The 27,863-nt window shown below is 43.4% G+C and overlaps 1 non-coding gene across 1 annotated transcript; it reads right to left on the bottom strand.

The window, feature by feature from the left end:
• Positions 1 to 8,120: 8,120 nt before the first annotated feature.
• TRNAW-CCA (transfer RNA tryptophan (anticodon CCA)) lies at positions 8,121 to 8,192 on the bottom strand. Its single transcript has one exon. It is a non-coding gene; the product is annotated as a tRNA-Trp (tRNA).
• Between the last annotated feature and the right edge of the window lie 19,671 nt (positions 8,193 to 27,863).

Below are 27,863 nucleotides of genomic sequence, written 5' to 3'. Positions count from 1 at the left end.
TCTGCGTTGAATGTGGCTTCCATTCCATTACATTAAAACACACATACTAAGTATCACTTTATCAGGTTACCAGAAGTCTTGGGGAAACAGCTGAAACCCATCTTTCTAGGAAGGAAAGAAAGAAGAAACAGCCCAATGAGGTGGAACCACCCCCACACTCTAGGAAACGCGCTCCCAGTCCGGCCTGTGGGGCAGAGGAGGGCCCCTCCCCAGCCTGCCCGGCAGCGGGCCCAGGGTCATGGCTGCGGCCGCTCCGGTGGGTGCGGGCTGCACACTGGCCCTTTGTCTAACCAGGCTCCTCTGTGGTCAATGAGAAGCAGATGGCTCTTCCCTTCCTCACACACCGCAGATGCTGGGCCTGCCTGAGCCCCCAGGGCAATCTGCTTTCCATTTTATAAGCAGAGGAAAGCTGCAGAGGAAGGAGGCAGGGAGGCTAGAGTTTTCAGGGTGTCAGGGGAGTTGACGCAAGAATAATTCAATTCTCCCTGACTCTGAAAGACAAGGCAGTCCAACCCAGCAGGATGCCTGTGGCTTCGGGGCTGTAAACCCAAGCTCACCTCTCACCACCTCTGGTGGATGGGAGGCAAGCCAACTCCGGAACCTGTGGCCTGGATCCTGAGGCTCCAGGTTCTTAGGACCAGCAGGGAAGGAGTCCAAAGCTTCATCAGTGTGAACTGTGTAAAGGAGCTCGAGAGGACGGTGGAAGGCCCCGGGGAGCTGCAGGCTTCAACCCCCACCCAAGGGAATCATTGTAAACACTGGCAACCAGGGGGCCACCCTCCTGCACGTGGGGCCCCTCCTTCCCTGGGCAGGAGCACAGGCTCTGGAACTGTCCTATCCAGGGTCTCATCCTAGCTCTCTGCTCACTTGCTGTGTTACCTTAGGCAAGCTACCTAAACTCTCTGAGCCTGTTTCCCACTGGACAGGTGGCGAGACGGATGCAATGTCACAGGAAACATGATGAGTGTAGGAGATGACCCACAGGAAGCATCTACGGAGTGCTTGGCACATGCCAAGTGCTCATTAACTGTTGGCTGTTACCACTGTTCTAACTGGCAGGTTCTCTGTCTTCTCTCCATTCACTTTACACAGAGGTGGAATTTACAGGGGGACATGCTCTGATGCCTCATTTCTTCTCATAGCAGCACCTGCTCTCCAGGGAGATCTCTGCCTGTGTTCCTTGTGGGGGTCCCCTCCTGCAGACACCAGTGATTTATGCTGTCTTTGGGATGAGTTTGGATTACTGCATGTGGTCCTTGTGTGAAAGCCCAGCAAGATCCAGCATTTTCCCTCCTCCAGCTGTTGCATAACAGGGACAAAAGCCTTGAGAGTCAGAGAATGACTGTACATAGTCCCGGTAAACAGGAGCCACCCTGAAGCCCTCAGGTAACAGAGAGGAGGATGAGAAGAAGCCCTGGAGCAGAGGGCTGCAAAGGCAAGTCTACAAAGAGGAGCGGTCCCCAGAGGAGGGGAGCACACAGAGAGCATTTGAACTCTAGGAAGGTGGCTGCGATTTGAGAAGACATCAGAGAAGGGACCAAGCTTCACAATGCACAGGAAAAGGGAACAGTTGAGTGACCTTCTGGAGGTGGTGGCAGAAAAGACCATAAAAGAAAGCCATCCTCAACATGCAAGTACAGAAAAACAAGGGTCATAAAGATGCTTGTGGCCTTCCCTGGCAATCCAGTGGCCGTGACTCTGTGCTGCCAATGCAGGGGGCATGGGGCTCCATTCCTGGTTGGGGAACTAGGATCCCACATGCTGTGAGCGTGGCCAAAAGATTTAAAAAATATAATGGTTAGGGAATTCCCTTGGCAGTCCAGTGGTTAGGACTTGGTGCCCTCACTTCAGTGGGCTGGATTCAATCCCTGGTTGGGGAACTATGTTCCCACAAGTCATGCAGCCAATTTAATAAATAAGGCTACCTGATTCAAAGAGCCGACTCATTGGAAAAGACCCCGATGCTGAGAAAGACTGAGGGCAGGAGGAGAAGGGGGTGACGGAGAATGAAATGGTTGGATGGCACCACCGAATCAATGGACATGAATTTGAGCAAACTCCAAGAGACAGTGAAGGATAGGGAAGCCTGGCGCGCTGCAGTCCACGAGGCTGCAAAGAGTCAGACATGACTGAGTAACTGCACAATGATAAAAATAAAAATGGTTAATAATATTTTTTTAAAAAGATGCTTACATGATGGGCAGACAAATGGTAGGTGGAAAGAAAGAAGAGAGCGAGGATTCAGGGCAGACTGCCTGGTAATCGAGATTTCTGGAAAGAGATGACGAGTAAACAGCATCTAACGCATCCAGATCAGGTGTGGCGATGTTGACTGGCAGCTTCCTCTCAATGCGCTACTTACACTTATTTGTTCTCAAACGAAAATAGCATCTTTGTCAGGAGGGTGTGAGTGAGCATCTTCCCTCAGTGAGAAGGTGGGTGGTTCTATTTGAGTACCAGAAAATACCTGAGCACAGAGCAACATGACCACTTTTCCAGGTTTCTTCTGGATTGGATCCTCAGCTATAGCTCACAGCAGTAACCACATCAGGGGCCTGGCTAAGATAAGAGTCCTTAGGGAAGACAGCCTGCATGTCTACCAACAGACGAATGATAAGGAAAATGTAATCTATACACACAATCGGGTCTTATTCAGCCATAAAAAGAAAGAAATCCTGCTACTGTTGCAACACGGACGGACCTTAATAGCATTGTGCTAAGTGAAATAGGTGAGACAGACAAATATGATCTCGTTTATATGTGGAATCTTAAAAACATAAAAAAAGAAAATAAAGTTCATAGATACACCAAACAGATCAGTGGTTGCCAGAGGCAAGGAGTTGGGGGTGGGTGAAATGGATCAAGGGGGCCAAAAGGTACAAGCTTCTAGCTATTATAAAAAAAAAGTCTTGGGGAATCTAATAAACAACATGGTGATTACAGTTAATAATACCATTTTGCATATCTGAAAGTTGCTAAGAGAGCATGTCTTAAAAGCTCCGTTCACAAGAAAAAAAATTGTAAATGTGGTCAGCTAGATTTACTGTTGTGCTCATTTCACAATATTCACAAATAGTCAATCATTATGTAGTACACTAATATAATGTTGTATGCTAATTATACCTCAATCAAAAAAGAGACGTGGCAGCAAGATTAACAGTGACACCCTCCTTTGTATCAGTCAGAGGTAGGCTACGCTATGTGGCAATAACAAAGAACCCCAAATCTCAGGGGCTTAATTTAACAACAAAGGCTTCTTTCTCATGCTCGTGGCAGGTTGGCTGGAGCTTTGCTCTGCATCCCCCTTAGTCAGGGAGCCAGGCAGATGGAGCCACTCCAAACCTTGCCAGCCACTGCAGCAGAGGAAAAGAGACTGAGACTACACACACACACGCCCTTGCAAAACGTCTGCTCAGAATGACTTCCATCACACCTGCTTTCACCGGCCAGAGCAAGTCGCATGGCCATGCCGAACGACCGGGAACTGGGGAGGTGCACTCGCACCGTGTGCTGATAGAAGACAAGAAGAGAAAGGGAAGAAAGAGTGCCTGTGGGCGCCCCCACTACTCCAGCCATCCAGTCCACAATTACCCTCCTGCCCGTCACACGGCTGTCCCTCCCAGCAGCTCAAACCCTTCTCAGTGATTCTCAGTCATCTCTACCCAGCTGGCCCCCACAATCTTCAACCACATTTTGGATGACGTGATAGGTAACTGTGCTCCCAACTTGACTCTCTAATCATAAAATAAGGGAAACACAGGGCAGAACCTCTGGAAGGACCTAACCCAGAATCCGTCCTTCTCTTCACAGGAGGAGAAACAGGGAGTCCGAAGGGCCACCATGTGTAGCAGACAGAATTCTAAGATGGTCCCCAAGACTGCCACCCCACCATGGGCACACTGCAGGAGCCACTACCTCCCCCGGGAACCACCACCCGGGAGCATGAGCAGACCTGTGAATCAATGCTAATCACTCTAACCAATGTTACTTTACACGGCAAAAAGGATTTTGTGGATGTAGTTAAGGTCCCATGAGTTAACCAAAAGAGAGGTTATCCTGGTGGGCTTGACTTAACCTCAACGCCTGTAAAAGAGACACCGTGGCAGCAGGCACTGCGCTGCTGCCCTGGAAGAAAGCAAAAAGGCATATTGTGAACGGCCTATGGAGGGGGCCACCTGGCTAGGACCTGGGGCAGCCTCTAGGGCAGCAAGGAAATGGGGATTTCAGCCCTGCAGCTGCAGGACCTGAATTGTGCCAACACCCTGAATGAGGCTGGAAGTGGGCCCTGAGCTTCAAGTGAGAACATTAGTCCAGACAACACCTTGATTTCAGATCCTGAGCTGAGAATCCAGCTAACCTAGGCATGACCTATGAAAACCACAAGATTAAAAAACAAAATTATTTTCGCCACTAAGTTGGAACTAATTTGTTATGCAGCAACAGCACGCTAATATGCCATGGCCTCAGCAGGTTCTGCAACTTCCAGCTGCTGAACTGAACTTCTAGAAGTTTAGCAACTTCTCTGCTGAACTCCACCACCAGGCACACCTTTGCACCTGGGGAGGCAACCAGACTTTACCCATGAAGCCACCAGGAAAACAAGCTCAAACCAACAGCCACCAGTCTCTTTTCTTGCAGCCTGTGTTTCATTTAAACCATCTCACTCCAAAGATGAGGGAATCTTTCAAAAACACTGCTTTCACTCATTCTCCTCCCTGCTCAAAAACTTGCAGCAACTCCAACCTCCTGCCCAGGAACATCAATACTGGGCTTCTAATCCCAGTGTTCAAGGCCTTCCAGCTCTTTATCTCCCCTCACAGAACACACACTCTCATCTAGGTCTGAGGGGATCTGCCCAGATTGTTCCACTCCATGCTCACCCCCAACAGCCTTCTCTCAAAGGCACGACCCCTGGTCCCTGTTCATCTGATGGCTCTTTAATACCCTCCCCCTCAATGATATAACCAGCCCCCAACACACTGAGTCCCACCCACTGTACTCATTCTCCGACTGTTCCATCACACCTGGCACAAACACTAGGCATTTCTGCACTTGAATCCATCCAATAATCAGTCATTACAAGTATCACATCATTTAAATTTCTTCCTGCCAAGATTTCAAAGTCTCTAAGGGTAATAACCATCGTGACTCCAGGTGCTACATCCAGAATCTGAAAAGGTATTTGTAGTCATAACTAACTGCAAACAACCCAAAGATCTATCATCAGGTGAACAGATCAACAATTTTTTATTTGCATTCAATTGAATACTGCTCAGTTGTTTTTTTAAAGGGGAATAAATTGTTAACAACATGCTATCATGTGGATGAATCTGAAAAACATGATGCTTTATTATTTATAATAATATTATATTACTTATTTTTCTAAAGATCTAGAAAAAGTGAGATGAATCTATAGGGACAGAAAGCAGATAAGTGGGTGCCTGGGGCCAGGGTCAGGGGAATGGTAACAAAGGGACTCAAGGGGACTATTTGGAAGGACTGATGCTGAAGCTGAAGCTCCAGCAGTCTGGCCATCTGATGTGAACAGCCAGCTCAATGGAAAAGTCCCTGATGCTGGGAAAGATTGAGGGCAGAAGGAGAAGAGAGCATCACAGGGTGAGATGGCTAGCTGGCATCACCAATACAATGGACATGAACTTGGGCCAACTCTGGGAGATAGTGAGGGGCAGGGAGGCCTGGCGTTCTGCAGTCCCTGGGGTTGCCAAGAGTCAGACACAGCTGAGTGACTGAACAGCAACAAATGTCCTGTGCCTTGATCGTGGTGGTGACTACATGATGTATCTGTTTGTCAAAACACATCAAACTCTATACTTAAAACAAAGGCATTTTATCCTATGTAAACTAGGCCTCAAAGTTGACTTCAAAAATTCTTTGTATATTCTAAGTCAAAGCAGACTCTGTTGGAAACATCACAGAACAAACCTTTCTGAAATGGAGGTCTCATGTGACCTGTAAAGATAAAGCCCAGGAGGATGCCTATGGAGGTCTCTAGAACACAGGTCTGCCTCTCTCCCAGACAGATGGGCTCCCAGGCCGCCAGCAGAGGAGCTTCAATGGTGAGCTAACCAACTTAAAGAGGACTTGTTTATCAATGGAAGCCCAGAAAGAAGGGGAGAGGAGGGCAAAAGAGGGCAAGTGTTCAGGAAGAGGCCTGGATGTGGATGTCCAAAGGGTATCTTGTCCACCCTGGAGGGCCCTGGCAGAGGCCTCACCATGACCCAGAGGAAGAGTGGGTCCAGCCCCACGCCCCTGCTCTGAATCCACATGCCCTGGACACCAGCCCGTTTATGGTCTGACTGCCAAAGGAGCCGAGTCCTGGAAAGGGGCATGGGGCTCCCCACCCAAGAAAGGCACCCCAGTCTGCACCAAGTGCTGGAGGGCCACAGCCCAGGTCACGCTGTCTCATGTGGCCTTTGGCTAGCCAGCCACGACCCCGCCTTCCTGCTGTCACTCAGGACACCCTCTGCAAGTTGAATCTTGGTGAGGGGGCAGCTGGACAGGAGCAGAAAGCAGGGTTTCAGTCCTGGAGAGACCAGAGAGAAAGAGAGAGGTCTGTCTCTGAGAAAAGCGAACTGAAGAACAGAGAGGCCTGGGAGCCAGGGAGCAAGGAGACAGGAAGAGGAAGGAAGAGAGGGTCAGCTAAGGCCAGGAGCTGCAGCAGAGACGAAAAGGGGAAGAGAGGCTGATAGAGGAAAGAAGGGGAGACAGCTCTGCAATCCAGGGCGAGGGACCCAGGGCCTGTTCACTCACAGGGCTGCTGGGCCACCTTCCGCCTCACCGATGCTCCTCTTCCCCCTCGCCGCCCCAGCCGTCAACATCACCCACACTGCCAGCCCCTCCCTGACCCACCAGCCACAGCCCAGTGCCTGGACTCGGCTCCCTCCTCGCAGGCCAGGACTTACCTGCTTCTCCACGGGATGCTGCCAGAAGGAACCTCCTGCTGCCCACTCGCTGAACCGTGTGGAGGTGCTCAGTCACGGAGAAGGGAACCCAGGCGTGTAAAGTGTGTACTGTCCTAGGTGTGTCCATTGCAGCTCTCCCAGCAGCCCTCCTGGGGAGGCAGCCTGGCCTCCACTTGGCTGTCAGAGCACCAGGGGCTCAGAGGGTTAGCTCAATTAACCCAAGTCCAAACAGCTGGTGAGGGGCCAGTGAAGACACTCTTTCCAGGGTCTCCCCACGGCTCCCGTGGCTCTACTTAACTGTAGAGCCATTGAACTCATTTCCCTGACTAAAATCCCTTTTCAACCCTCCATTACTTACTGCAGTGTTTTTCAGTAATTTTTGTTGTTGCTGTTGCCATAGTCTATTATCTCAAAAAATATCTACACAGACACTCACCCATCACCCAGAAAACGGCAGAGCTTACCAGATGTGCATGGGGGTGAGGCCAGCACCCCGCCTGCTCTCCTTGCTGACACCTCCTCTTCAAGTCTCACCAGGATACAGGTACATGTGTGGTCAGTCACTCAGTTGTGTCCAACTCTTGGCAACCCCATGGCCTGCAGCCCATCAGGCTTCTCTGTCCATGGAATTTCCTAGGCAAGAATATTGGAGTGGGTTTCCCTTTCTTACTCCAGAGAATCATCCCAATCCAGGGGATCAAACCAGCATCTCCTGCACTGGCAGATGGATTCTTTACCATTGAGACACCTGGGAAGCCAAGTCTCATCAGCGTGTCCATTTAAAACTGAACTCCTGTTCTGAGCCTGGGTCTCTTCCTGTAATGACTGCTGGAACCACCACTCAGGGACCTGAGAGCCAGCTCCTTCCCACGTGCTCCTTCAGCTCCAGGAGAATCAGCAAGCCTTCTCCTCCTCTCTTGAGCCGGCCTCCTGCTCCCCATCTGCATGTGAACACCCAAGCGCTTAAGTCCAGGCAACTGCAGTCTCTTCCTGGAATGGTGGCACAACCTCCTCACTTCTACTGTTGCTCCCCAAATGTCCAGTGTGTTCCCCACACTGCAGCCAGAGTGAAGCGAAGTAGCTCAGTCATGTCCGACTCTGCGACCCCGTGGACTGTAGCCCACCAGGCTCCTCTGTCCCTGGGATTCTCCAGGCAAGAACACTGGAGTGGGTTGCCGTTTCCTTCTCCAGGGGATCTTCCCAACCCAGGAATCGAACCCAGGTCTCCTGCATTGGAGGCAGACGCTTTAACCTCTGAGCCACCAGGGAAGCCCACAGAGTAAGTGAACACAAAATTCCCAGCCAGAGTAGAAGGCCACCCTGATACAGGAACTTCCTGATATTTCAGCGGCTTGCCATTCCCCTCTGCCCTCCATCAAATATGACCACATATTTCCTTCTTACTTCTATTTTTTTAATATAACATTGAAAAGAAACTATCAACCCAAAGGTAATCTGAGAATCAAAGAATGGGATGTGACCAGTTCTTGAGTTGTAGCATGGCCACTGAGTTTCACTGGCCACAGAGCAGAGTTCATAGGGTCATCTTCTTCTCTTGCCAGCAGCTGTTACACCAACAACTTCTGTAAAATATTCAGAATTAATCACAAGGAATGTAGACATCCAAAGCACTCTTATGTTCCACTGACATGAAATAATAAATGTGGATATATGGACATCTGGTTGACAATATGATGTCCTAAGATCTAAAACAAATCTGATGATGTCATTAAATACCTATCTTTCTACTTTTACTTGTATTAGAACAAGATCCCTCTCAAAATCTATATTTATACATGGAGTTGGCCACATGGTCATATAAATCATAGGAAAATTTGGAGCAGATGGTATTGGGTGGTTGGAATTCTGTGAAGACTGCATTTTAATGGAAAAATGACACACAGCAGACTTCCTACATGTCTCATGGATGGAGTAATACAGCTACTTGAAAGGAATGTTTACATTCTAGATAGGTTGACATTTAATCAACAAATGTGATTGCTTACTGTCTGGTCTTGGGGAAATCAGATATTGGGGTGTGCAGGCATTTCCAGGCTGGAGGGGAGTGAGCCACTGGGAGAAGGTTTCACAGTACCTTCTCTGTCCGTGTGTCCTGGGCTCTTTTTCCTCTTGCCGGCCAATGGAGATGTTCCAGGGCCTTTTCACAGTAGCCTTCCATGGCCCTGCAGCCTCAGAAACTTTTGTTTGAGAGGGAAGTGATACACGTAAGCTAAACCGAAACTCCACCAAGTACAGAAAACAACTCTTTGTGTACATTTCAAATATTTTTTAACTTCTCTGTTTTGTTGGTTTTTACTCTTTTGAGTCTGTTTCATCTGATGTTTATGTTTTGAACCTTGTTTGGAATAATTTTCAAGACATGATTTTCTAGGGTTGCAATATGTCATTCTGAAGGCAAACGCTTGTGCTTCAAAGATAAAGTAGGTGGTGTCTGCTCCATGTGGCCTCTGGCTTCTCTGTTTTTCTTCCTCCTTTTCATGCGACTGAGCATCACAGAGCTGTAGTTCAGATTTTCTACTTGGAAAATGAAGAGGTAAAGATACAGCAGTCAGCATGGGAGGTCTGGGGTATAAATGGATTGGAAAATGATTTAAATAGTGACTCAGATTTTCTAACACAGGATAAGGTGGTTTGATTCTGCTGATCCCAAGTCAGGTTAGGTGTCTGAATAATCGCAGACACCATCCTCAGTTGAGTGACTATCTGTGATTTCAGGGGAGAGATGAGGTGGGTGGGCAGAAGAAGCAGGACTGTACAAAGTGCCCCCAGGATGCACAATGGGGTTTCAGGAATGGTGGCTGCTGAACAGGCCTCTCTCCTTGTGGGGCTGAGGCCCCACGATTTGTGTTTTCACAGGAACACCCTGGGGTTGGAAGGACAGTCACAGACCCAGCACCTGGCTTGTGCCACCTGAGTAGCCTGGGCTCAGTCTGGCAGACTGAATGATAGACAATGAAGAATGACAAAAATGCCATGAATCGGAAAATCTTCTCTGGTTGAGGTAATTAATTACAAGAATCACTGAAAACAGCATATATATTATCAACCTCTTTTATACAGAGAAACTTATGCATGTCTATTACGATTGAGGCCAAAACTAGACCTGGCTGTCCTTGCTATTTTATTGCCTCAAATATTTACTGAATGCTTACTATGTACTCAGCATTTATGCTCAGCAATTGTGTGACATCCCAACTAAGCAGATTTTCATGTTATTTTCATCAGCACAGTGTAGTGTTTATAATATATTCCTAGATGCAACAAACTAGTTTGAATCACAAAAAGACACACAGACTGTAAGAACATACAAAATTACAAAATGTTAGCTATAGCTCTTTGGATAATGGGCAGTTTTTATGTCTATACAGCATTTAAAAAAATAGGTACCAGTACCGAGGATATATCTAACTCAGGCTACCAGGAAAAAGTCCTCCCAACAATGAGTCGTCTACAACTAGCAAGAGCAGCATGTTATCTGTTGCCGTAGTGACACAAATCTTTTCACTGAGCGGTCGCTTGCTGTATCTGCTACTGGCAGCTGGCTGATCGAGATTTCTACCTCTTAGGAAGTCCCCATGCTCAGATCCTCTTAGACTGATTTCATAATTCCTTTGCAGTACACACTTCCTAGGCAGACAAGTAGGGTTCAAATCCCAGAGAAGTCATATGTCAGAGCCTAACTTGTTTTGACATATTGTATGTGTAAGAAAACTGAATTGACGTCAGTTTCAAAGCCACAAAAGCCAGACCTTCAACCAGAAAACTGCATCATGCTATTGCTTTTAATCTTTTTACTTGAGCCAAGTTTAGACAAGAGACATCCACTCCAGGTAATTCCAAAGGCACTGAGGCGTGCAGAGATACCTCCTGCTGGAACCCTGAGGACTCCGATGAGCAGCACTGGGGATGTGCTCTGGTGAGTAGTGGCCAGGCACTTCTCGTTAGAAATTATGACTGCACTAACTCAGTGTTTTTGGATTTCATAGAAAGGTCTCTATCTTACCATATTTGCAGAGTCCGCAAAGAAAAAAAACAATAAAAATGAAATATTTGGTGATTTAGGGATGGCCAAAGGTCATCTTACCATAGGGAAAAAGGTGTGTTCTTCTCCTAAATGAAATTTGATGTTGTTATGAGTCATGGATACACCCCTAAGTCACAAGACACTTTGGTAATTATCCATAGTCTGAGAAAGCCTGCCTCACTGTTGCTATAAAGTGCAAGACACAAAAGTGCATGAATATTATTTTTGCTATGCAGTCAACCAGTGGAAAATACCAGTTTTGAATGTGGACCTGCCAAAGTGTACCTCTAAATCATGCTTTGATTATCCCAGCATAAGTTTCCTTAACATGTTTGCTAAACAGGGCAACACTGCCATGGATACTTTCCACTACCCTACATCCCCCCTCACACATTCTGGCTCTTTCTTTCGCAGCAACCGCGTACACCAATTGAACACGTTAGCATGTCATTTGTTCTCAGCAAGGATGGGAAATCCAGAGAAAAAGCAACATAAAAAATGTGATGCAGAGAGAGGAAGCATAAAATAAGGACAATGAGAAGGGTGGAGAGCCACCACTCGACGGCGAAAATGTACTGGGGTGACTGTACCCATTCAGAGTTTAGGGCGCCGCCACGTTTAGTCTAACCAAAACCACTTCCCGGGAGAGGGTACAGAACAGAGGATAAGCACGCTTGACTGAGCGAGCTGACAACAGGGGTGACAGGAGGAGAGCTGTGGCTCAGAGAGAAGGTGGGAGATGGCCTTGTCTCTACTCACGAAGGAGGGAGCCATGTGCCAGCCACCACCTACTGTCTTATGGTGTGCCACACGCAGAGGGCCTGTGCTCAGCTACCAGCTTCTCCGCACACCTGAGCTGGGTCAGACGGAAATATCTGCCCTTCGGTCTCTTTGGAAACCCTGGCTGGGAAGGGACCATTCTGGATTCTGTGTTGGGCTCATCAGAGAGGTCGACAGGCCTCTCCACATCCATCCAGATGCCTCCTGCTGCCTGTGACGGAGACTGTAAGCAAGCACAGCCCAGGAAAGACAAGCGTCACTGTCGTTCTGCGGCCTGCACTCCCACCTCAGTCTTTCCGAACTCTGCCCACTTCTCTCCACCTGCAGGGACCACCTGCATTAAAAACTCCACAGAGTGTGTGGGAAGCAAAGCACTGGGGCTCAGAACCCTTTGGGGCAGGACACAGGCATATGTACAGCAATAACCTTATTGAGAATTCTAGGAACTTCCTTGATAGTCCAGTGGTTAAGACCCCGCCTCGCAATGCAGGCAGCACAGGTTTGATCCCTGGTCAGAGAACTAAGCTCACATGCTGCAATGAAAGACCCTGTGTGCTGCAACTAAGACCTGACACAAATGAATAAATACATATATTTTTAAAGAATTCTGATGTCCACTGACATTTGAGAACCACACAGCTGGACTTAAATTTCTGCCTTTAAGGCTCATATCATTTCCAAGTTTATTTTTCCGTGTGAATTTGTACCTTTTTGGGATAAGGAGCAAGATGGATGTAGAATGAAACCCATGGTCTTCTTGAATGTCCTGTTTAAAGTCATTGGTATTTGGGCTAAAAAAATAGACTTATACATTATGAGCAATTGGGAGAGGAGTGTCTTGCTAAAATTAGAGGGATTGTTTTATTCATTTATTGATTGGCCACATTATGTGCCATGAGGGATCTTAGTTCCCTGACCAGGGATCAAACTCAAGCACTCTACATTGGGAGCATGGAGTCTCAACCACGGACCACCAGGGAAGTCCCTGGATTAGAGTGATCATTTTAAATGAGGGAAGGACATTCCTCTCAGTGGCCTCTGGTGGAACTAATCCAACCCACTGTTTACCCTTAGAGTCTGAAAAGACTTTTCACAGACTAGGGCATCAAGCAGTGGAAATCTAGGGCCTGCCATCTAGAATAAGATGGAAGTAATTCCCCTTACTTTGGATTGAGACACTGAAGAGTTGTACCCCAAGAGTAGAGGGAAAGAAAAGGAGGTAAGTTGGTGCAGGGACTGGAGTGCATCACAGTCTTGGATTGAGCTTTTCAGAGCTTATCCTGACTTGATGGGATGCTTAAGGATCTAGCAAAGGCAAAGAAAATTCCTCTCTGGAATTATAACCTCATCTCAGTACTCTATTTCTACAAAAGATTTTGCAAATACCATGTCCAACACAAGATTAAAATTAACCAGAGCCACTCAAAGACCAGACAGCATGAGAGAGAAACAATAGAGAGAACAAACAGACCTGGAAAGGGCTTGGACATTAGAGTCACCACGCAAACTTTAAGGTAGCTCTGCTGTATACAAGCTTGAGAATTTTTGTCAGATAATTAAAAATTCTTTTAAAAAAGAAACAAATGTACGTTTTGGAAATGAAACATACAGTAACTGAAATCAATAACTTAATGAGTGGGTTTAACAGTAGATTAGACATAACTGAAGAGAAAATTGACAAAAACTGACAAAATGCTTTACTTAAACTATGATCTGTAGAGCAGCAGCACTGACGTAAGAGTGTGTTTTTTTTCACATACAGGTATACCTTGGAGATACTGCAGGCTCAGTTTCAGACCACCATAATAAAGCAAGAGAGCAACTCGAACTTTTTGGTTCCTCACTGAATATAAAAGTTCTATTTATACTATTCTGTTGCCTGTGAATAATGCAATAGAATTATGTCTAAAAAAACAATGTACATACTTTAGTTTAAAAATACTTTATTGTTAAAAATTCTAACCGTCATCTGACAATGCCACAAGCCTTCAATTAGTGAAAAAAAAAAAATGTAATATCTCTGAAGCATAATAAAGTGAAGTACCATAAAACAAGGTGTGCCTGTAGACTTTTTATCTTGGAATAGTTTCAGATTTCAGAAAAGCTGCAATGGTAGTACATAGTTCTCATATATCCCACACCCAATTATTATTAGATAATACATTTATTACAATTAATGAGCTAACATTGGTATATTCCTATTTTTCCATTTGGTAATTAGTTTCTTAATGTGGATTGAATGAAATTATGTAGCTGGATGGAAAGAATACAGGCTCTTGAATCAGACAGACTTGAATTTGACTCTGGGTTCTGCTCATTACCAGCAGGATGGTACATTCCTAATGACTAAAGCCCATACTTTTATTTATCCTTCCCTAGTTTTTAAGTATTTTCCTTTTAACATCTGGGAACTTTTTAAACATGTGGAATCTTAGCCCCCACTACAGATCTAGTTAATCAGAATCTATATTTTAAAACAATCCCTGGGTAATTTCAAAGACATTAAAATTTGAGAAGTGTTGATTAGAAAAAGAAAACCTTTCAGAAGGAAGCATAAAGAAAAATAAATAAATAAAGACATAGAAGAGCGTACAGGAGGCAGAGCAGAGGCAATGAACACAGACGACGAGATGCGAGTCTTGCACGAGCACAGCTGTGGTCTCCAAAGGGGGTTACCGAGAGAATGGAAGAGAAACACTATTTAAAGAAACCATGGCTAGGAGTTTGCTAAAACTGATAAAAGATATCAAGCCACAGATTCCAGAAGCTCTAGGAACCCAAAACTGGAATGAAAGAAAACCCATACACAGATATATCATAATAAGCCTCTTGAAAACCAAAGACAAAAACAACAAAAACAGATTACCTTCAATGGAGTCCCTACTGACCTAAACACTGCCTTCTAAAGAGAAAGACTGGGAGCCAGAAGATTCTGGAATGATACTTCCAGAGGGCTGAAAAACATAACTACTAACCTAGAATTCTATACCCACAAAAAATGTTCTTTAGAAACTGTGACATGATAAAATGCAGACAAATAAAAAATGAGGTAAGTTCTTCTCCAGCTACTTTGCACTAAAAGAAATATTAAAAAGTATCTTTCAGGTAGAAGGAAAATGCTCCCAGATGGGAGTCTGGAGATGTGGAAACAGACAATGAAAATGGAAAATATGTGAATAAATCGAAATTACTTTCTAGTGCACAAAATAATAATAATGCATTGTATGTTTAAAAGATATAAGCATTAAAATACAGACAGCAGAGTGAAAGTATTAAATAAAACCAACAGTGTCCAGAAAGAGATATCAGTGAAGACTGGACTTTGATGATATATATTATAATCTCTACAATGAATAACTATTAAAAGAATGACTATACATTATATAAAACTTTTAAGTTAAGAGAGGGGTAAATGCCATACATAAATAATTAGTCAAAAGAAAGGCCAAAATGGGGAGAAATAAACAGAATAGGCAAGGAAAATAGAAAACACTGAGTAAGATGGTAGATTTAATTCAAAATGTATCAATTTTTACCTTAAGTGAATTGGTTTAGGTAGAAAAAGTCTGCCTCCATTTGGGGATGTTTGCTGACAGTTCTTCAGTCTCTGCCTTCCCTCTTGCCCTCTGTTCTACATCAAATAAAAATATGGGTGCTCCCTCCTAAGGTGCCAGTGGGAGCTTCAAGCCACACAAGCCCTCTTGTTTGGGGACATCCCAGTACCAACACAATCTCCTACCTAGAGTCTCCTTTCCTTGTTCTCAAGTCATTTCAGGCCTGCGTGGGAGGTCTCATCTGCTTTCCCAGGCAGTCTCAATTATTTAAGCAATAAATCTTTCACATCCTCTTGATGTGTATGTATGCTGTCATTGGTCTCCACTTTCAAACCAAAATCTGGGTAGAGGTCTATCCTGCTTCTTCAGGATGGTTAAAACAGTTGAACAAGTTCTAATTAAAAGACCAAGATTACAAGACTTGATTAAAACTACAAACCCAAATACATACCATTTACAAGAGCTGTATCTAAAACAGAGGCATACAGAAAGGCTGAAAGGATTGAAAAAGATAATATGGAAGTCACTAAATATATTTGGTTTTTCCAAAGATAGACTGCAAAATAAAATGCATTACCAGACATCAAGAGAATACTTTCAAAAACACTTTGAGTTCAGAGGACAATGTAAGTATTCTAAAACTGTAGCCTCTAATAAAAGAGCCTCAAAATATTAGTGCACGAATCAAGCTTCAAACATGAAGAGAAACAGAAATGTGCAGTCATAGTGGAAACTATTGCACACCAATTTCAGTAACTGGAAGAGCAAGGAGATAAAAAGCTGGTAGAAATACAGGATGGGTAACAACATGAGCAAAATGACACAATGGACACATTTCCTACACTTCACACTGCAAGATACATTTTTATTCTCTCAAGTGGTATTACACAGAGCTTTCTTTTTTATCAATCATTGAGCTGTATTGAAAGTTTTATTTATATCACTGCTTTTGTACTACTTTCCACAATACTTTAGAGGTTCTCCACCTAGGATCAAGACCCTTCATGGTGTCAGAAACCCAGCCTTGTTCTACTTTGCTGTTCCACTATAGATATATTTCCAGTTTGAAGGCTGCCTCAGTCCAAAGTGGCTGCTGAAAACTCCAGCTATTAGGATCACACTGCAAACACAGGAAGGAGAAGAAGGATTTCATAACCTCCTTTTAAATACACTTTCTACAATTTGCAAGTACTATTTCTACTTATATCTCATTGGCCAGAACTTAGCTACTTTGACACCTAGCTCCACAAAAGGCTGGGAATAGTCTTTATTTTGGTTGGCCATGTACCTAGTGAAAAAAAAAATTGAAGATTTATTTCATTGTTACACAGGGAAAATTATAATGATATCCAGATACTGAAATAGAGAGGGGTAAAAAAGATTCACATTTTATCTTATTTAATGGACATTTTCTCCAGCCCCAGCCTATCACCATCGAACAAAAAAGACAGAATTTGCCCTCTGGGATCCCCTCAGTCTGTGTTCCTTTGGCATGGTATGAAGGGGGACAGCAAGGAGGAACAGGCAAGCAAACAATTACTAAGTTAAGGGAGCTTTGCATCGATATCCTAAACATAGTAGGTTGAATAAATAGGCTGTGGAGGTCTTGGTTTGTAAGTTAAAGTGAGTGACTACACGGAAACTGAAGTCATTAATAAGTACAGCCTCTATTTCATGTAGGATGTCCAAGTCTAAATCAAACACAACTGTTGGAAGGCCAGATGTTATTCCCATTGCTACACTGCAGTGGTTTCCTGGAAGTGATCTCACCCTGATGGTAACGCTGTTGTCCAACTGTTCATACTATTTATATCTAGAAACCCAGCTTTCAGGTTTAAAATGCATCAAGCTGCAAACAGCTATTGCTTTGAATGCTGAGCCTGTTACTGAAAATTCAAGCAGAATCCTCAGGCAGTGAGGTGTTAACTTTGATGGTTGTCAGGAGGCAAAGTCTTATGTAACTTGTAAACAAGTGGGTCTATCATTACTCATGGTTCTGGACAACACCACCACATTAACTGATGTGGGAAATCAGTCTTTGCTGTTCTCTTCTATGAAGAAAAAAAGTTAACTGTGATTAGTTATCTGCTATAGATTAGAAAGTATATAATCTCAAAGCCAGAAAGGTATTTGGTTAGAGCCATAAACAGAGTGCCAATCCTTAAAAGAATAAACAAACAAGCAAAAAACAGCTACCAGAAAAAAGTGTGATGATGACCTTTATCTGAAATATTTTCTTCTTTTTGTTTTTCTCTTTTTAAAATTTGAGGGTAAAGAAAGGCATCGTGAGAAAATAAGCTGTTTTTGAATAATAGATTTTTTAAGGATGATTATATCATTTTGGTTTTACATATTCATCTCACAAAAACATCACTGGTATGATGAAGCAAAAACAATACGGTTGTTAACACATTGATAGGTATACACACACAGTAGTTCATTCACATTATAAAAGAAATGGAACATTTAGATGGTCCTTATGTTGAGCAGCAGGATGAAGACAACGAATGCCTCAGGCTGATAAACGTGTGACAGCTTCCATTTCTGGGCGGGATACTTTCTATGGGCCAGGTCCTGTGCTAAGCGGTTAGTATGCTTTATCTCACCAAACAGAAAGAGGTCCTACAGTTATCCCCAGGCTCAGCAGACAAAAGTATGGTGCAGGAAGGATATGTCACTTGCCCCAACCCACATGGCCCTTGAGAAGTGCAGCTGGGTCTTAAGCCCAGGTTGCCTGCTCCAGAGCCCATCCTTGTAAGCCTGGGATTAAATGAAACATATTGTGTTATGGGTATCACAGTAGTCAGAGCTGAGCCATTCCTGGTAGCTCAGCTGGTAAAGAATCCTCCTGCAGTGTGGAGACCTCCGTTCGATTCCTAGGTGGGGAAGATCCCCTGGAGAAGGGAGAGGCTACCTGCTCCAGTATTCATGGGCTTACCTGGCGGCTCAGATGGTAAAGAATCCGCCTGCAAAATGGGAGATTGGGTTCGATCCCTGGGTTGGGAAGATCCCCTGGAGGAGGGCATGGCAACCTAACCCAGTATTCTTGCCTGGAGAATCTCCACGGACAAAGGAGGCTACAGTCCATGGGGTTGCAAAGAGTCAGACACACACACTACGTTACGGTAACTGTCACGCACCTGGCATCTAATGAGTTGCCATTAAAGGTAAAATGAAGGATATTTACACAAAAACAGACTACAGCAAGTTGCAACTCACATACCTTCCACATCACTGAAGGTGCCTGAGAAGACAGTTAAGGTAATGAAAGATAACCTGGTCAAGGGTCCCTTTTTGGTTCTACCCCTGCTTCACAGTTATCCCCGGGGAGCATCCCTGCATCACTCCCTGGCTTTGGACTAATCACTTACCCTCTCTGGACTGACATTTTTCTGGCTGGAATGATTCCTAAACTTTCCCTTTGCTCTGAATTTCTACAATTTAAGTCACCTTTAAGATTTTGCCTGTGAAAACCAGTCCAGGAGCCCAGGGAAGCTGAAAGCTTCCTTCACTATGTAGAAAAAGATTAATTGCCCTATTAAGGAAGAGAGCCAAGCACTGAAAGGATCAGCATTTTCCACAAAGGATCAACTCTTGTTTCGATGGCAACAGGCTGTGGTAGCAAAACTGCAAGCTTCCAGAGTGGGCATGACTCAGAACCAGAGGGCCAGGGAAGACCTTTAGAAGAGCTGATGGAATCGAATTATGCCAACGACTTTCACAATCCTGCTCTGTGTGAGACCCAAGTCAGTCAGTCCAGATGGGAATCGCATGCAGGCTTTCTGTCGGGGGAAGAGGCCGAAGCTCTGAAGTCTGCTCCATGGCGCCCACTAGCGGAAGGCCACGCGGTGGCGAGGCAGACTTGCTGGCTGCTGGGGTTCCAACAGCTCCACGCTGTTTAAGCCCAAAGTCCACGCGTGCATCTCCCGACTAGGAAAACAGGAGAAAAAGGCAGTGTCTTGTCCAAGGCCATCAGCTAGCTAGAGACAGAGCCGACCTTCTGGCAGCCATTCTGGTCAACACGGAGAAGTTATCTTTTTACTACAACCAATGGTTCTCTGTCATAACCTACCATGTCATATTTGCTTGTTGTAAGATCCCGATCGCCATATGAAAAGAAAGTAGAAACTTGCTCTATCCTTAACCCAAGAAAACATAAACCGTCTGGACAAAGTCTTAGGTCTTCTGATTTTTGTCATTTAATAGCTGTGCAAATAAATGCTTGGGATCCCATGAATATTTTATTAATGAATATTTTATTGGAATCAGAACCCCCATGAATACTTTATTGGAATCAGAATCATTCAGAGAGAAAAATTATATTGGAAGTAAGAATTACTTGACAGATACTTTGAACTTCTCATGAGTGACCAGAGAGCATAGTACTAACTCTCAAGTATAAAAAATCTGACAAAATCCAGCAAGTCATTTCAAGTATTATGGTGTATGTGTGTGTGCGTTAGTCAGTCACTCAGCCATGTCCAACTCTTTGAGACCCTATGGACTGTAGCCCGCCAGGCTCCTCTGTCCATGGGAAAGAGTGGGTTGCCATTTCCTCCTCTAGAGGATCATCCCAACCAGGGATTGAATCTGTGTGTCTTGTGTTGCAGGCAGATTCTTCACCATCTGAGCCACCAGGGAAGCCCCCAAGTATGATGGTAGTAATGCCACTTATTTTCTGGATAATTAACAATATTTGAAACGTTAAGAGTATCTGTGTTCAAACAGTGTTTAACCATGTTAGGAAAATAAAAGCAGCATGTGACTCAACTCTTATACCCTGAGAAGCTGCACATCTTCACAAGGAAATGAGATATACACAGTGTATAGAGTATGTGACTGTAATTCTGAAATAAATTAAATGCCCCAGAAAAAAGTTTGGAGGGAGTCTCAAGAAGGGCTACTGACAAATCTGGAAACAGCTAGAACTTCATGGAGCAGACAGAACTTGAGACAGGTCCATCCTTTAAGGTTGGGACGGGCACTGAAGTAGAAAGAAAGGAAGACAAGTGTTCAGAAAAGGCAAACACACAAGGATGCAGGGTGGGGGCCGAGGCAGGAGGAAGTTCCACAGAGAGAAAGAGGGTGTTCAGAGCAGTCCTCTCATGGCTCATCGCCTCGTGACTTTAGTTTCCCAAACCTCTCCCAATCCCTAGCTGGCTTCTCTCTTGCCTCTCTATCCAGGCTAGATCTCACAGTCAGCCTTTCCAATCAAGGTTGTCAACTCTACGCGTTAGCTATCTTGGGGCCTCCCTTTGCTCCCAGTCCTGGCCAGTCGGACACTCGTGGGGCATCACAGAGACGGAGCTCCTGAGTCCCGGCTGCTTGGCGATCCTTTTCTTCATTTCCCATTTATCAGTGACCAGTCCAAACCACGTTCAATCTCATTCTTGCGGACATTTCCTTGCCACCCTCACATTTTCTATGCCTCTCATCTCAGAAGATTGAGGCCCTTCTACATGGGCTCCAGCGTAACTTGTCCCCCTTGAAAATGTTTATTGCCACTTATTCTCCCTCCATGTTCCAGATCACCCCCTCACCTTCACACATCACATCCTCAGGTTTAGACTATAATTAGGTTCTTTGCTCCTGGTGGCTCAGAGGTTAAAGCGTCTGCCTGAAATGTGGGAGACCTGGGTTCGATCCCTGGGTCGGGAAGAGCCCCTGGAGAAGGAAATGGCAACCCACTCCAGTATTCTTGCCTGGAGAATCCCATGGAGGGAGGAGCCTGGTAGGCTACAGTTCATGGGGTCGCAAAGAGTCGGACACGACTGAGCTACTTCACTTCACTTCTTCACTTTGGTTTCATGTAGCAGATTTCTGTTTCAAAAACTATGGGGTAGAAAATCTTTTTTTAACTAATCTTTTTTCTTTTTTTTTGCTCTTAAATGATAAACTGGAACTGTGTATTATTTGCTATTTGTTATGAAAACGCAGGGGCTGCAGGGTAACCTCAATGCACGCTCCCTCCCTTGTGAGATTCTCTGTTTGCTCCACATACCACCCACTCTTTGCTCTAACAGCCCTTCTGTTTCTGTATGATTTGGCACTGGTAAAATAGAAAGATGTGTGGCGTGCTCACAAAATGCAAAAAAAACATGCTAATGAAACGTGGGGATTAGGGATTTTCCCCCCTCTGGCTCCATTATTTTCATTATGTCTTATTTCTTCTCTAACTCCTCATCAAAGGTCTTAAATTGAACAGACTATAAGAAAAGTTTTCAGTGAGATTGTAATTGAGTATATAAAGTGTCCATAAATTAAACCAACAGAATGAAATTTTCTGAAGTCCCTTGAAAGCTCCCATGGCATGCCAAGCTTTCCTTCTGTCCTGGTTCAACTCTTGGAAGTCAAACCACAGAGTTAATTTTTTAATTCCTGAAGAAAAGGTGCTACAATGTTGTGCTAGTTAATTTTGTGTATCAACTTGGATAGGTCATGGTACTCAGATATTTTGTCAAAAGACTATATAAATGTCTCTGTGAAGGTATATTTTAGATTGACACTTGAAACAGCAGACTTTGAGTAAAGTAACTTACTCTATAATGTGGGAAGGTCTGAATCAATCAAGTTGAAGACTTTGAGAGAAAAAAGATAGAGGTACCTAAAGAAGGTACCTTAGGTACCTGCCCTCAGACTGCCTTGGACTCCAACCTGTAGCATCAATTCAACCCTGAGTCTCCATCCTGCCCACCTGTCCTGGAGATTCTGGAGTTGCCAGCCTCCATTACTACATAAGTCAATTCCTTAAAATAACATACACTCTCTCTTTTAGAATATAGTATGGTAGTGGTGGTTTAGCTGCTGAGTCATGTCCAACTCTTGTGACCCCCATGGACTATAGCCGACCAGGGTTCCTCTGTCCATGGGATTGCCTAGGCAAGAATACAGCAGTGGGTTGCCATTTCGCATCCTTGGGGATCCTTCCCGACTCAGGGATCAAACTCGGGTCTCCTGCATTGCAGGCAGATTCCTGACTGACTGAGCCAGCAGGGAAGCCCATAGTATACAGAGGGTTACTATATATATATATATAGAAAAAATATATTGTTATTTTGTGTACACACCTCCCCCCTTACTGGTGCTGTTTCTCTGCAGAACCCTAATAAAAGTGCAAATCATTTTGTTAATTGCAGAGAGAAAACAACATCTCCAGCAGAAATAAATTCTCTGGATTTGGAATTACAAAGGATACTTTCCAGGCTGGGACTGTTATACTTTCCCTGAAAAGTTCTATTTACCGTGCTGTCTGGCAAAGGTTTAGGTAGAGTCATCTAGTCTGAAGGTCACACTCTCTATCAGGTCCAACCAAGTTCCTTTCTTTGATAGTTCCTATTTAGCAATAACAGGAAAAAATTGTTTTATGTCTCTGGTATATATTCTGATAAAACAATTTAAAAGTAAAATTTGAAAACACAAGTGTATCTAGTCTTTGCACAAATATCTAAACACCCAACAATGACTTCCCTGTCCTCTCTCACAGCATCCAACACAAATATTCCTGCAGCAATTCCAGATCTCCCTAGGACGAAAAGAAATTTTAAAATTCCACCTTTTTTATTAGAAATAAGCAAACAGTGGGATTAGTCTTGATTCACAAGGCCGTCTGAAATGCCTCATGGGCTCGGCCGATGACAGGACCATCAACACTCCCCCTACCTGTTTCCCTCCAGCCACACCTGCACCCCCCTCATTCTCACATCCAGGGCTGACCCCTCCCTGTTCTGTCTTTCCTGCTTGCCTGCCTCCCTAATCATCTTTGCATTCTCACAGCACTTAGCTGAGTGCCTTGTACAAACCACTCACGAAGCACGAGCCAGAGCTGTTGAACAGTGAAGTAGTGCTGTAACTCTGACAGCTATTTATATTGACCGTTCCTTTTTTAGAAGGTATCAGTAGCTGGAGAGGCAATGTACTCCCCAAACAGGAGAGCATCATTTCTTCCATTGTCATAATTCATTTATTACTCACTTTAAGATGTTCAGCTGTTCTGAGTCAGTCTGAGCAATGGCGCCAAGAATGTGTGTGTTGTAACCTCTGGCAACACTCTATGTCTGTGTGTGGTGCAATTTCAGGGTTCAAAGCTCAGTGGGCCAGTCGCATCTGTTTACCATTGCTTGGGGGTAATCTCGGTCTTTGTTTCCCTAGGTGGCCCTGGGATGTTTGCTTTCTGTTGGTCAAAGTACTACCAGATGGTGAAACTGAGTGAGGAAATATGCCCACTGTGGGTCTGTAAGTATCTGATAGAGTAAGGACCGTCTATTGACGGGGCTTAGTACATTGTGAAAACTTAAAATCAAATGGTCAGTTCCAACACAAAACTCTCTGGCAGGATTTTAAAATCAGGAGACTCTCATTTGAAAAAGCAGATTTAAATAAATAGGCTTTTTGCATATTTGTATCCAGTGAGATAAAGAACAGCTTCACTGGTAAAAGTTCAAGTCCAATTTAAATCTCAAAGGCTAGAATGATCTTGTTTGGCATAGATGACCACCACTGTCTTTTAGCTACAAAGGTCTGCGAGAGACAGAGAATCAGTTGGTTCGCAAGTGTTCTTGAGAGCAATCTTAGGTAAAATATTAATGGCTATGAGCAGAGAAGGCAGACATGGTAAATTGAGAGTTGTGAGGAGCAGCCTTCTCATTTTTGACCCTCTGCCCTTAGCACGCAGTAGACAGAAAAAAGGAGGACCTTTACATCCTACACAGGTATAAGCATTTTCCTGGGGTCATGGCCATACAACTTCATGTAGGGACTGGGACCAGAGAATAACCAATAGATAAGGCCCTTAGGAAAACCTGACATCCCACATACCAAAGACTATAAATCAGCTACTTTAAATAATCAAAGTAAGGGAAATCATGTATAAAGACGTATAGTATGATAACAATGTCTCAACAAATAGAGAATTTCAATAAAGAACAGAAACTATATGTAAGAAAACCAAATAAGAATTCTAGGGTTGGAAAACACAATTACTGAATTAAAAAATTCTCTAGAGGGGCTCAAAGAAGATTTGAGCAGGGAGAAGAAGGAATTAAGAGACTTGAAGATAGGTCAATTGAGATGATCCAGTCCAAGAAACAGGAAGAAAAAGGAGTGAAGAAAAATGAACTCAGAAGTTTAAAGAACTGTGGGGAACCCCCAAGAATACCAGTATATGCATAATGGAAGTCCCAGGAGGACAGGGAAGAGATAGAAAGGGGTAGGAAGAATATTTAAAGAAATAATAACTGAAAATTTATCAAATTTGATGAAAAACATTAAACTACACATCCAAGAAGATAAACAAAATCCAGATAAGATAAACTCAAAAATGCAAAGATTGAACACATCATAATCAAACTTTCAAAAATAAAAGCCAAAAATAGATTCTTGAAAGCAAGAGGAGAGAAGGAGTTCTTCACAAACAAGGAATTCTTAAAGAGGCTAACAGTTGATTTATCATCAGAAATCACGGTGGCCAGAGGCAGTGGTATAATACAGAAGAAACATATCGAAAGTACTAAAAGAAACTTGTCAACCAAGAATTCTGTATTTGGCAAAATTATCCTTTAAAGAGCCTCTTGATGAAAGTGAAAGAGCAAGTGAAAAAGTTGGCTTAAAACTCAACATTCAGAAAACTAAGATCATGGCATTTGGTCCCATCACTTCATGGCAAATAGATGGGAAAACAATGGAAACAGTGAGAGACTTTATTTTGGGGGGCTCCAAAATCACTGCAGATGATGACTGCAGCCATGAAATTAAAATATGCTTGCTCCTTGGAAGAAAAGCTATGACCAACCTAGAAAGCATATTAAAAAGTAGAGACATTACTTTAAAGGTCTGTCTAGTCAAAGCCATAGTTTTTTCCAATAGTCATGTATGGATGTGAGAGTCCAACTCTCACATCCAGCTTTCTAAAGAAAGCTGAGTGCCAAAGAATTGATGCTTTTGAACTGTGGTATTGGAGAAGACTCTTGAGAGTCACTTGAACTGCAAGGAGATCCAATCAACCCATCCTAAAGGAAATAAGTCCTGAATGTTCATTGGAAGGACTGATGCTGAAGCTGAAACTCCAGTACTTTGTCCACCTGATGCGAAGAACTGACTCATTGGAAAAGGTCCTGATGCTGGAAAGATTGAAGGCAGGAGGAGAAGGGGACGACAGAGGATGAGATGGTTGGATGGCATCACTGACATAATGGACTTGAGTTTGAGTAGGCTCCATGAGTTGGTGATGGACAGGGAAGACTGGTGTGCTGCAGTCCATGGGGTCACAAAGAGTTGGACCCGAATGAGCGACTGAACTGACTGATCCTTTTAAAAAATGAAGGATAAAAAAGTGAGGGATAAGTTAAGACTTTCCTAGGTAAAAACTGAGAGAATTTGTTAATGAGAATTTGTTAACTGAGAAAATGTTATGGAACTCCTTCAAGCTGAAATCAAAGGACACCAGTCAGTAACTTGAATCTTTGTGGAAAAAACAGAGTGTACTGATAAAACTACAAAAGTAAATAAAGCAATGAATATAAATCTGTATACTGATGAGCATACAATGTATAGAGGTATAATTTATATGACAAAGCACAAAGAAAGAGGGAAAAAGTGGACCCATATAGGGACAATGTTTCTGTATACTACTGTAGTTAATTTGGTATTAACCTGAACTAGATCATTGTAAGTTAATTTATAATCACCAGGGCAAGAACTAAGGAAATAACTCAAAAGTATACAGCAAAAGAAATGACAAGGATGGGACTTCCTGGTGCTCCAGCACCTAGGACTCCATGTTCCCCAAGCAGGGAACTAGAACCCCCTGGTCAGGGAACCAGAACCCACATGCCACAACTAAGAGTTCCCATGCTGCAACAAGAAATGACAAGGAAATTATAAAGTACAATAGAAAATATTTATTGAACACAAAAGAAGGCAGTAAACAGATAAATAAAAAAGACTGTCTTCAGAATAAATGAACTTGTATATAGACAATTCTAAGGAATTCATGAAAAAAATCTGTAACAGCTAAGAAACTAATTTGGCAAGCTCGCAGGATACATGACATATATACAAAAAGCAGTTGTGTTTCTATATATTAGGAATGAAAATGGTATTGATGAACTTATTTTCAGGGAAGGAATAGAGATGCACATAAAGAGAACAGACTGTGGACACAGTGGGAGAAGGAGAGTGTGGGACGAATGGAGAAAGTAGCACAGACATACACACACTGCTGCTGCTGCTAAGTCGCTTCAGTCACGTCCAACTCTGTGCGACCCCAGAGACGGCAGCCCACCAGGCTCCCCCGTCCCTGGGATTCTCCAGGCAAGAACACTGGAGTGGGTTGCCATTTCCTCCTCCAATGCATGAAGGTGAAAGTCAAGTCACTCAGTCGTGTCTGACTCTTAGCAACCCCATGGACTGCAGCCTACCAGGCTCCTCTGTTCATGGGATTTTCCAGGCAAGAGTACTGGAGTGGGGTGCCATTGCCTTCTCCAATATACATAGGTGGTGAAAAGTTGTGATATAATGCATGGAGCACAGCCAGACACTCTGTGATGATTTAAAGGGGTGGGATGGGGTGAGGTGAGGAAGGCTCAAGAAGGAGGTGATAATGTATAATTATGGCTTATTTGCATTGTTCTCCAATTAAAAACTAAATTAAAAAAAAACAATTTCATTTATAATGGATCAAAAGGAATAAAACACTTAGTAATACACTTAACTAAAGAAGTGCAAGATATATACCGTGGAACTGCAAAACTTATTGAAAGAAATTAAAGAGAACCTAAATAAATGGAAAGACCTCCCTGCCATGTTCAAAGGTTGTAAGACTTTATAATGTTAAAATGGCAATATTCCCCCAATTGATCTACAGATTCAACTCAATCTCTATTAAAATTTCATCTACCTTTTAATTTGGTTCAGTAACTGACAAGATAATTCTAAAAGTAACACTGAAAGGCAAAGGATCCAGAATAACCAAAACAATTTTGAAAAAGTAGAAAAAGCTGGAGGACTCATACTTCCAGATTTCAATATTTATGATAAAGCTACAAATCAAATCTGTGTGGTACTTCCATAGGATATACATATAGATCAGTGAAATAGAACTGAGAGTCTAGAACAGCCAAATTAATTTGGACAAGGGTTCCAAGAAAATTAAATAGGGGGAATAACAGTCTTTTTAATAAATAATGTTGAAAGAACTGGCCACCTACATACAAAAAAATATAAATTTGAACCCTATACTTCATCCCATACAAAATAGTTAACTTGAAATGGATCAAAAACCTAAATGCAAGAGATAAAATTATAACATTATTAGAATAAAACATAGGCATAAATCTTCATGACTTTGGATTAGATAACTATTTCTTATATATGACATCTAAAGCATGAGTAGCCAAAGCAGGAGGAAGATATATTTAACTTCATTAAAACTAAAAGCTTCTATGATTCAAAGGACACTATCAAGAAAATGAAAAGACAACCCACATATGGGAAAAGAGTATTTGTAAATCATCTGTCTAACAAAGATTCTGTGTCCAGAATAGATAAAGAACCCTTACAACTCAA

Source organism: Capricornis sumatraensis, chromosome 9 (genome assembly GCF_032405125.1).
Source record: "Capricornis sumatraensis isolate serow.1 chromosome 9, serow.2, whole genome shotgun sequence".
NCBI classification, from domain to species: domain Eukaryota; kingdom Metazoa; phylum Chordata; class Mammalia; order Artiodactyla; family Bovidae; genus Capricornis; species Capricornis sumatraensis.
The sequence above is the reverse complement of the archived record's forward strand: the minus strand, read 5'-3'. Positions and strand labels throughout refer to the sequence as shown.